This window comes from Mercenaria mercenaria, chromosome 5, assembly GCF_021730395.1.
Source record: "Mercenaria mercenaria strain notata chromosome 5, MADL_Memer_1, whole genome shotgun sequence".
NCBI lineage: Eukaryota > Metazoa > Mollusca > Bivalvia > Venerida > Veneridae > Mercenaria > Mercenaria mercenaria.
Window position 1 is genome coordinate 75,949,423 of NC_069365.1, and position 12,287 is coordinate 75,961,709.

General features: G+C 34.7%; 1 long non-coding RNA gene across 1 annotated transcript; it reads right to left on the minus strand.

Moving 5' to 3' along the window:
- Positions 1–6,526: 6,526 nt before the first annotated feature.
- On the minus strand, positions 6,527–10,899 carry LOC123554772 (uncharacterized). The gene is made up of 3 exons (XR_008371197.1): positions 10,778–10,899; positions 7,888–7,997; positions 6,527–7,447 (listed from the first exon to the last, which is right to left on the minus strand). It is a non-coding gene; the product is annotated as an uncharacterized LOC123554772 (long non-coding RNA).
- Between the last annotated feature and the right edge of the window lie 1,388 nt (positions 10,900–12,287).

Here is a 12,287-nt window from a genome sequence, read left to right on the forward strand (position 1 = left end):
ATGCATTCGTTGGATCAAACTTTACAAAAAAATCATAAAGGATCACAATGCTGTTATACAAAGCTAAAATTTTTAATCGTCATTTTACTTTGAAAATTAACAACTTTATTTCCGTTTTGCCTTTTGAAAATATGAAAACTGTTTTTGTTTGTTTGTTTGTTTTGGATATTAAAAGTCATTTTGATGCATCTAATGGGTGGCAAGTATAGTAATCGGACTGTCCGTACGTCCTCTCTGTTTCTAATCAATAACAGAAGAACGCTTGGGTGCAGGAATCTCAAACTAAGGTTTACAGACCCTGCCACTGTAATTGACTTTCCCTTATCGTACACTTACTCAAGTCAGTAACATTAAAATTTTTAGCTTGATTATTCGAAGAATATGGAGAGCTATTCTACTCTATTGGTTAAAGTTTTTATGAAAATACCATAAAAGGTATTTACTTCAGACTTGCAACACTTATTTATTATATTAGTCTCTACCTGTAGGCAAGTGAACATAACCCTGTCAAGTAATTTTGCTGAATTATGGCCTTTTTACGACTTGGAAATTGGTTCAGATTTCGAACAAGTCCATGTTTTGTAAAAACTATTTGACATGTGGCTTTGAAACTTTGAACACTTGTTTATTATAACAGTCTTTAACTGTAAGAACGAGTACATAGCTCTGTCAAATATGTTTGCTGAATTATGAACTTTTTAGCTTGACTTTTCAAAGAAAAAATAGAGCTATTGCACTCACCCCGGCATCAGCGTCACCGTTGGTTAAAGTTTTTGATAAAGTCAAATATCTCTGTTACTATCAAAGCTATTGACTTGAAGCTTAAACTAGTTATTTACTGTCAAAGTCTACACCAGGAGAAACAATCCCCATAACTCTGCTTTGAATTTTGACAGAATTATGCCCCTTTTTAACTTAGAATTTATGGTTAAAGTTTTTGATAAAGCCAAATATCTCTGTTACTATCAAGGCTATTTACTTGGAACTTAAAATACTTATTTACTGTCAAAGTCTACACCAGGAGAAATAATCCTCATAACTCTGATTTGAATTTTGACAGAATTATGCCCCTTTTTCACTTAGAATTTTTTGTTAAAGTTTTTGGTAAAGTCAAATATCTCTGTTACTATCAAAGCTTTTGACTTGAAATTCAAAATAGTTATTAACTGTAAAAGTCTACACCAGGAGACACAATTCCCATAACTCTGTTCGAATTTTGACAGAGTTATGTCCCTTTTTAACTTGGAATTGTTTTTTTACTGTCAAAGCTCTATTTCAGAGGCAAGCACTGAGAAAAGTCGAGTGCGCTGTCTTACGGACAGCTCTTGTTTGACTTGGAAATTTGTTCAGATTTCATACATGTCCAGGTTTTGTAAAAAAAATGTTGACATGTGGCTTTGAAACTTTGAACACTGCTTTATCGTATTAAGTCTTTACCTATTTGCAAGATTATATAACTCTGTCAAGTATTTTGTTTGAATTTTGGCCCTTTTTAGCTCCACTATTCGGAGAATAGGGGGGCTAAACTACTCGCCCCGGCGTCGGCTTGACCCTTCTTGGTTAAAGTTTTTTGGCAACCTTTGTTTTTCTGTCATATCTTTGTTACTATTGCTTATATCTTACTGTAACTTCACATAAACATTGTCCAGTATACAAATAATGTATGTGTATGGGCTGAGCCAATTATACCAAAGGTCAAGGTCACCAAGCTGTTATACTTAGGTTGTTTTTAAGGTTAAAGTTTTTCTGCAACCTTTGTTTTTCTGTCATATCTTTGTTACTATTGCTTATATCTTACTGTAACTTCACATAAACATTGTCCAGTATACAAACAATGTATATATAGGGGCTGAGCCCATTATACCCAAGGTCAAGGTCATCAAGGTGTTATACTTAGGTTATTTTTAAGGTTAAAGTTTTTGGACAACCTTAGTTTTTCTGTCATATCTTTGTTATGATTGCTTATATCGTACTGTAACTTCACATAAACATTGTCCAGCATACAAACAATTTATGTATATGGGCTGAGCCTATTATACCCAAGGTCAAGGTCACTAAGGTGTTATACTTTTTCGGCAACCTTTGTTTTTCTGTCATATCTTTGTTACTATTGCTTATATCTTACTGTTACTTCACATGAATATTGTCCAGTATATAAACAAAGTATGTGCAGGGGCTGAGCCAATTATTCCCAAGGTCAAGGACCCCAAGGTGTTATACTTGGGTTATTTTTAAGGTTAAAGTTTTTCGGCAACCTTTTTTTTTCTGTCATATCTTTGTTACTATTGCTTATATCTTACTGTAACTTTACATAAACATTGTCCAGCATACCAACAAAGGATGTATAGGGACTGGGCCCATTATACCTAAGGTCAAGGTCACCAAGGTCTTATACTTATGTTATTTTCAAGGTTAAAGTTTTTCGGCAACCTTTGTTTTTCTGTCATATTTTTGTTACTTCGGCTTATATTATACTGTAAGTTCACATAAACATTGTCCAGCATACAAACAAAGTATATATAGGGGTGGGCCCATTATACCCAAGGTCAAGGTCACCAAGGAGTTATACTTTGAATTATTTCCTTGTTAAATTTTTTTTGAAAGCTTCGTTTATAGACATATCTTTGGTACTTTGAAAGATAATGACTTGATATTAGAAGTATTTGTTTATAATCATCTGCATGTGTGGCTACATACTCCATAACTCTTATTGTGTTTTTGACAGAATTATGCCCCTTTTGTACTTTTTTTGCAATCATGGCTTCTGGATACTACTTTAATGCAATAAAAGATAAAGACTTGAAACTTAAGATGTATCTTTGTCATCATCATCTGCATGTGGGGTAACAATCCCCATAACTCTGACTTGTATTTTTGACCGAATTATGCCCCTTCTATACTTGAATTTTTTACAAACTTCGTTTTCTGGACATAACTTTGGTACTATATAAGATAATGACTTGAAACTCAAAATATATTTTTATCATCATCATCTGCATGTGTTGTAACAATCCTAATAACTCAATTTTTTGTATTTGATGGAATTATGCCCCTTGGTGAATCTTCCTTTTAAAGTAGAGGTCTCTTATTCAGACATATATTCATTTTACTGTCAAATCCCCGAATAGTGGAGCGCGCTGTCTTACGGACAGCTCTTGTTGGACTTGGAAATTGGTTCAGTTATCATACAAGTCAATGTTTTGTCAAAACTATTTGACCTGTGTCTTTGAAACTTTAAACACTTCTTAATCATCATTATCTCCATGTGTAGGCAAGAGTACATACCCCTGTCAATTATTTTGTCTGATATTTTTAGTAATTGTGTCGTTAGAAGCAAAAATTGTTTTTGCACAAACAGTTTGTATATATTTCAAGTATAATGTTTGTGCAATAACCACGTATATTGAGAAACAGTATTTTTGTTGGAACTATATAATTTATATAATATATCAAGTATGTTTGTGCAATAACCACGTATATTGAGAAACAGTGTTTTTGTTGGAACTATATATTTGTATATATTTCAAGTATAATGTTTGTGCAATGACCACGTATATTGAGAAACAGTGTTTTTGTTGGAACTGTCCCATGTGGTTCTGGGACGATTTGTGTATGAAAAGAATTGGAACCACTGCCTTACCCTTGCATGTTCATAAGAGGCGACTAATAGGGTCTTAACACTTGGTTTTGCTGTAACTCTGTGATTCCAGCAGGTATGCAAATTTTGATTCCATACCTCATGTTTTTATTTCGATGTAAATGAGATGTGAAACAAAAATTTGTAGTCCTGTTTGGCGCCATATAACCTATACTGTGTTGGTGCACCATAAAACCCAAATAAATAAATAAATAAATTGTTGGAACTATATTTTTGGACTTCAGTTAAATCTTTCATACCAGTCTAACCTGTTTTCCAAATGACTTTGAAACTTTGACCAATTTTTTATGCCTCCACTTTGTGGGGTGGGGGGGGGGCATATAAATTTACCCTTGTCTGTCCGACCTTCCGAAAATGTTGTGTCGCGCCTAGCTCCAAAAGTATTTGATGTAGAGTCACAAAACTTTACAGGAATGTTGGTTAGCATGTGTAGTTGTGCACCAGGGGGTTTCGCGTCCAGATTAATTCAGTCATGTAGGAGTTATGGCCCCTGACTTTGTAAAAATTGGTCATTTTAGTGTTGTGTCGCGCCTAGCTCCAAAAGTATTTGACGTAGAGTCACCAAAGTTTACAGGAATGTTGGTCAGCATGTAAAGTTGTGCACCAGGGGTTTTACGTCCAGATTCATCCAGTGATGTAGGAGTTATGGTCCTTGTAAAAAATTGGTCATTTTAATGTTGTGTCTTGTGTAGCACCAAAAGTATTTGACCTAGAGGCACCAAAGTTTACGGGAATGTTGTTCAGCATGTGCAGTTGTGCCCCTTGGGTTTCGCGTCTGGATTAATTAAGTCATGTACGAGTTATGGCCCCTGACTTAGTTAAAAATTGGTCATTTTAATGTTGTGTTGCATGTAGCTCCAAAAGTACTTGACCTAGAGTCACCAAAGTTTACAGGAATGTTGGTCAGCATGTGCTGTTGTGCACCTGGGGTTTCGCGTCCGGATTCATTCAGTATTGTAGGAGTTAAGGCCCCTGACCTAGGAAAAAATTGCCACCAAAGGTGAGCTATTAGTATAGGTGGATGGTCAGGCGTCCGTCGTCCACATTTTCACTTAAACATCTTCTGCTCAGAAACTACTGATCAGAATTATACCAAACTTGGTTAGTAGCATTCTGGCATTGACCTCTATTAAATTTGTTCAAATGGTTCACCATAGGCCCTTTTAGAGTCGGCCAGAGCTAAAAATAGAAAGTTCTTCAAAAATCTTCTCTTGAACCGCTTGATGTACATTATCCTCGTCAAATTCCGTCTGTAGCATCATTATAAGGTCCTGTCACATGTTTATTAAATGGGGACACTCGGGCCCATTTTAGGGGCCGCTACAACCAAAACTAAAAATACCTTTAAATGACCTTTTCTCATGAACCACATGAAAGATTTTCATCAATCTTAATCTGTAGGATCATTATAATTAAGGTTCTCTCCCATATTTGTTAAAATGGGGGTAGTTCATTAAACTTGTATGTAGCATCATTATACGGTCCTTTCACAAGTTTTTAGCTCACCAGAGCACAAAGTGCTCAAAGTGAGCTATTGTGACTGGTCATTGTCCGGCGTCAATCGTGCATCGTCCGGCGTCCGTCGTGCGTCAACATTTGCCTTGTGAACACTCTAGAGGCTACATTTGTGATCCAATCTTTATGAAACTTGGTCAGAATGTTAGTCGTGATGATCTCTAGGTCAAGTTTGAAACAGGGTCATGTGGGGTGAAAAACTAGGTCAGTAGGTCAGATCAAAGGAAAAGCTTGTGAACACTCTAAAGACCACATTTTTGACCCAATCTTTATGAAACTTGGTCAGAATGTTTGTCTTGATGATTTCTAGGTCAAGTTTGAAACTGGGTCATATGGGATCAAAAACTAGGTCAGTATGTCAGATCAAAGAAAAAGTTTGTGAACACTTTAGAGACCACATTTGTGACCTAATATTTAAGAAACTTGGTCAGAATGTTTGTCTTGATGATTTCTAGGTCAAGTTCGAAACTGGGTCATGTGGGATCAAAAACTAGGTCACCTGGTCAAATCAAAGGAAAAGCTTATGAACACTTTAGAGGCCACATTTGTGGCTCAATCTTTTTGAAATTGGGTCAGAATGTTTGTCTTAATCATTTCTAGGTCAAGTTCGAATCTGGGTCATGTAGGGTCAAAAACTAGGTCACTAGGCCAGATCAGAGGAAAATCTTTTCAACACTCTAGAGACCACAATTTAAGATTGAAACTCACGAGAATTAGTCAGAATGTTTGTTTTGATAATCTATAGGTCAAGTTCGAATCTTGGTCATGTTGGGTAAAAAACTAGGTCACTGTTCAAATCAAAGGAAAAGCTTGTGAACACTCTAGAGGCCACAGTTGTAACCAAATCTTTATGAAACTTAGTCAGAATGTTTGTCTTGATGATCTTTAGGTCAAGTTCAACTCTTGGTCATGTGGGGTCAAAAACTAGGTCAGTAAGCCAGATCAACTCTGGTGAGCGATGTATAGGGCCATCATGGCCCTCTTGTTTTCAAATGGGAGTACCTGGCCCTTTGTAGGGGCTGCTAGAGCCAATAAGTAGAAATACATTTTAACAACGCCTACTCCTGAAACGCTAGAATGATCTTTGTCAAAGTTAGTTTGTAGTGTAGCATAAAATTGTAAGGTCCTCTCCCATTTTTTTTTTCAAATGGAGGCAGTTGGCCCCTTTTTTAGCCCACTAGAACTAAAAATAGGAATGTCTTTAAAAGGCTACCCCGGGTGAAATAGTTCCAGGGTTTACCATGGAATTCCATGGGAAAAAAAAAGCCTGGAGTATTCGGACTAAGTTTCCAGCCTTTTCCCTCCTAACCAAATTATCAGTGCGGAAAATTTGAAAAAGCCAAGGCCGGAATATGTACCATGATATACCAGCATCCCTGGAAAATATACCATGGTAAAATCTGGAACATCTTCCAGGCTGCCAGGAATAAAATTCCTGTTTTTCCATGAACCTGGAGTATTCGGACTGTTTTTTAACCAAAGTCTGGAAAAGCCTGGAACATTTTCCAGCATAGCCTGGATTTGGCTGGAAAATGTTCCAGGTTTTACCATGGTAAATTTTCCAGGGAATGCTGGAAAATGAGCCTGGTATAACCTGGAAAATATTCCAGCCTAGTTCTAAGGGCCCTGAAATAGCAAAAAGTTATACCCCATATGATTATATCCTAAATGAAAATGCTGTGTGCATCAGGTTGTAGGTTTGATTCACGGTCTTGGACAAAGGATGATCACAAATGAGCTCCCCTAAGCAGTGCATGTCCATAGGTGAGGCTAAAATTAAAAACTAAAAATTTCATCTAGGACTTCTTAACTTTATAAAACACACCAATAATCATTTACAGGTTACACATATAAAACAACAAGGTGCTGAAGTATTGCAAGGCAATACATAGTCCCCTACTGGTTTCTGTGCCACTGATTTTGGATGCAATGTAATTGTAGTTGTATCTACCTGTCAAGATTGTTCACTTGTTAAAGTTTGAAGAAAATCCTTTCAGTAATGTTGCGCCCTCGTGATATAATTCCTTCGCATCTGAACTCCAAACAATGATTTATTCAGCGACAAATCACTGAATGAGATATATATTATTTCTTGAATAATTTTCGCAATTACATCTTCAGTACAGTGTAAAATATGTCATTATTTTCAACTTAATGTCACTGCTGGTCCAGAAATTTTCTGTCAGTGTTTGCCACCACCAATGTAGATTGCCACAGTTTTTCACTAACCACCACAAAGCCATCATTTGCCACCATTTGCTCCACTGCTATGACCTGTTGAAATAATGAATCACTAGATATTAAACCATTAAAGCAGTTTCTTCATTAGTATTGTCCATAGTTCATAGTTTCAAAATAAAATTAATATCTTACATGGTATTCAAAGTTAGTGCATCTTTATGATACAGGCAACACTGCAGATTTAAGCAAGTAGTAACATTACTTGTTGCATTTTCACGAAGCTTTATTTCTCAGTTTGATTTCAAATGTTGGTAGAATAAGGTTCCAATGAAGGCAGACAGATATTATATATAATAATATTGGTCTGGACTTGATACAAGGGGGATAATTATAAAACCTGCTATGGGTCCTGCTGGAAATCGGTTGATACATTCAGTCATGTTTGGGGAAAATTGTCAATTGACCTAGAACTATGGTAGTGTGTGTACTGGTATATTACTATAGTAATATAGTTATAATGCCAGTATACTTACATGTCTTTGAACTGTTGGATGGAGCCTTTGAACACAATACATTGGGTCACTAAACATGTCTCAACTCATTCATGTGTGCTGATACTTTATATACACATATGATGCTATACCTGAAAAATAGATTTAATTTAACACTTAGATGTCCATAATTTTTTCATAGTTTATTATTGGGTATAATGATCTAAAATTGAAACTGTACATTGTGATGAATAATGAGGCCAAAAAATGTCTCTGATGCATTCATCAGTTGACAGTACTGTTTCTACTTTTTTTTTGCTTCATAGTAGTTGGAGAAGTTATTTATATATTATGTAATTTAGCATGTAACAATATGTAAAAGCTGTTATAATACAAGTATAAATAACTGCTCATTAAACAAATTTTGCATAAGATTATGTAAAACGATTTTTAAATTTTGCCACACATTTAAAATTACAAATTATGAATAATATATGCATTACTCACTGCATCTCGTAATAAAAAAAAGTTACTTGAAAGTAAATAAAATATGCCTTTGCAAATTTTGTAATAAAAATGATGTGTATATGTATTAGCCTTTCATTCAATGTCATGGAAAGTTTGATATATTTTTCCATAAGTTAAAGTATGATAGGCTCAAATAATCTTCCCGAACATTGCAAATATAATATATGTCAATATTCTGTAAGACTCCTAAAGGGCAAACCTAAATCTTTACATTTAACCTTGAACATAGAAATTTTATTTACTTGTACATTCCAGTTTATTTTGTTGAAATGGGTAAATATTAGACAAAGACTATCATAAGTAGGTGGACTAGGCTAGACTAGCCGCAAGACTGATAATAAAGATCTTGTCACAAAATTGAAAAAAAATGTGATTTTGAAAAATTTATGTTATTGTGACAAATGCCAGTCTAATTTACAGATTTTAATATTATCATATGATATTGGACCTTAGATAATTATAGACTGGCTCTAATCACAATTCTAAAAATAAAAATTCTAAAAAGTTATAATAGACTTGGACTAGACATGCAATTCCCATTATTAAAGATGCTACTTTTTTGTTGTTGAAAATTTGAAAATCATATTAATATTGAAAAGAATTAGACTAAGTGATAAATGTAGTTAAAGATATCAGAATTAACAAAAGAAGAAGTTACAATAAAAGTACCTATAAATAACAAAAAGCTGCTTAATATGTGTATTTTTGCTAAATTTTCGATATAATGTTCTGCTGTTTCAATAAAGGGTATAATGATCTATAATAATAACTAAATTATCCATAAACATTTCTTCCTGTTAAAAAATAATTTTCATATAATAACAGGTTAAAAGCATTGATTTAAACCAAATATTCCCTGAATATACTGTGTAATATTGTAGTCAGCAGACTGGTAGCATTGTTTACTCAGTAGTGCCACCTGTGGAGATAACTCTACTGGCCGTTTTTAGCTCACCTGTCACATAGTGACAAGGTGAGCTTTTGTGATCGCGCAGCGTCCGTCGTCCGTGCGTGCGTGCGTCCGTCCGTGCGTGCGTGCGTAAACTTTTGCTTGTGACCACTCTAGAGGTCACATTTTTCATGGGATCTTTATGAAAGTTGGTCAGAATGTTCACCTTGATGACATCTAGGTCAAGTTCGAAACTGGGTCACGTGCGGTCAAAAACTAGGTCAGTAGGTCTAAAAATAGAAAAACATTGTGACCTCTGTAGAGGCCATATTTTTCAATGGATCTTCATGAAAATTGGTGAGAATGTTAACCTTGAAGATATCTAGGTCAAGTTTGAAACTGGGTCAACTGCGGTCAAAAACTAGGTCAGTAGGTCAAATAATAGAAAAACATTGTGACCTCTGTAGAGGCCGTATTTTTCATGGGATCTGCATGAAAATTGATCAGAATGTTTATCTTGATGATATCTAGGTCAAGTTCGAAACTGGGTCAACTGCGGGCAAAAACTAGGTCAGTAGGTCAAATAATAGAAAATCCTTGTGACCTCTCTAGAGGTCATATTTTTCATGGGATCTGCATGAAAATTGGTCAGAATGTTCACCTTGATGACACCTATGTCACGTTCGAAACTGGGTCACGTCCAGTCCAAAACTAGGTCAGTAGGTCAAATAATAGAAAAACCTTGTGACCTCTCTAGAGGTCAGATTTTTCATGGGATCTGCATGAAAATTGGTCAGGTTGTACTTCTTGATAATATCTAGGTCAAGTTTGAAACTGGGTCACATACGATCAAAAACTAGGTCAGTAGGTCAAATAATAGAAAAACCTTGTGACCACTCTAGAGGCCATATTTTTCATGAGATCTTCATGAAAATTGGTGAGAATGTTCACCTTGATGATATCTAGGTCAAGTAGAAAACTGGGTCACATGCCTTTAAAAACTAGGTCATTATGTAAAATAATAGCAAAACCTTGTGACCTCTCTAGAGGCCATATTTTTCAATGGATCTTCATGAAAATTGGTCAGAATTTTTATCTTGATGATATCTAGGTCAAGTTCAGAACTAGGTCACATGAGCTCAAAATCTAGGTCACTATGTCAAATAATAGAAAAAACGACGTCATACTCAGTTCATGTGGGGACAGGTGAGCAATTCAGGACCATCATGGTCCTCTTGTTTTTTTTTTTTTTTTTTTGCTCCATTTGATATTTTCATTTAAAAAGAATATCCAATTTTCCTTCTTATAAATTAAAAGCATGATAAATTAGAAATTGCAGCTGCATAATAGTTGCAGTGGAACAAAATGACATGAAGTAAAAGTCATTTGTTGCATTACACGGTGAAAACATAACCACCTGCTTCCTGTTAGAAATAGAATCCATTGTTCTAGTTTTGACATTGTTAAAGGTAATCTAGATTACTGTTTGAAAATAAATAAATTTTATGAACTCACCTGGTGCATTCTGTTAATTATTGTTAACTTCCAAGATGAAATAAGCTGCACATAGTAAAATATTTAGGGAAACACTCTCCCATATATTTACTCTATTCTGCTCTCTGTCAAAGAACTTCCTGATGTAGATATTGAAATTTTGATATTCTTGGGCAAATGTGACCATTTACAGTCAGCTAATGAAGGTAATTGATACATCTATGATGTTAAAATATTTTTGTACTAGAGGAAGATTTTATTCCATTCAATCACATACTCATAAATTTTGAAGATTACTCTGATACAAAACAGAAAAAAACTATGGATTACTTTTTGTGGTACATGTACAGCCCCCAGAAGTAGTTCCCTGACTTTATTTTCATTGGTTAATCTCTTGTTATGAGTTTCTAAATATTTAATATTAGTTTAAAATTTCAAGGATGTGATCTTTCCTTTTTCAGCTGATTTCCTCTTTCTGGACAGAAAAATTTGGAAAAAAAATTGTCAGATTATATATATAACTAACCCAATCCTCTAAAAATGGCAGCTTTGCTACTGAGTAAAAGTTAAGAGAATATCACCTGTATATCATATATTATTCCATATGACTTATATACTTACATGTACACTTGTACAGTTTTCTCTGTATGATCAATTCAGACATTCTCAACATAAAATGTATAAAAAAGTGTTAAAGATATTTTTTGTCATATTTTATTGTCTTATTTATATTGTGCATGCTACAGACAAATTGATAGTTTTGGTATTTCGTGTGACATGCCCTTATATAGACATATATAGAAAAAATAAATGTTTACCTGATATTTAGATTCTTCTGTTTCATGTCATTTAATTTGAATACCAATATGTTAAAATAAAAATAAATCATCAAATAATGATTCTTATAAATTTTTTCCATTTCTCAACTTAGAATTTTTTACTGCTTCCCACCTTACAACTGGCAAGAAATTTTCTAAGTCCAGCTTTAACAGAAAAAGCTTGCGCAAGCTTGCAACAATCGCAAGCTTGCAGAATTCTGTATGTTAATACACGCAAGCTTGCGTAAGCTTTCTGCAAGCTTGCAATAGTCATGATCAGCCTTTACCACCCTGGACTGAAAAGAAGCATTTTAAATTTTATTCCTCAGTTATTTTGATTAAAAAATAACTAAGTTCTTTCCATGGTGGTATGTAAAAATTTCAAAGTTTTTCCATATTTTTCCAGCCTTTAAAAATTACTAAGTTCCACTTTCCATGTTGCCATGGAATCATTTCCAGAGGTTTCCAGCCTTTTACCTCTGTTGTCCAGCCTCTTTCCATCATAGACCAGCCTATGCTGGAAAAGGCTGGAAATAAAATTCCGCATTACATGGAAATTATACCACATTTAATGTAACAGAATATGGAAAAGTCATCATTTACCAGGGATTTCCATGGATTACCATGTAATACCAGGTATTTCCAGCATCATTTCCAGGGTGAACCTGGAAAATGTACAGCCGGGACATCTCATGAACCACTAACTCGATCAT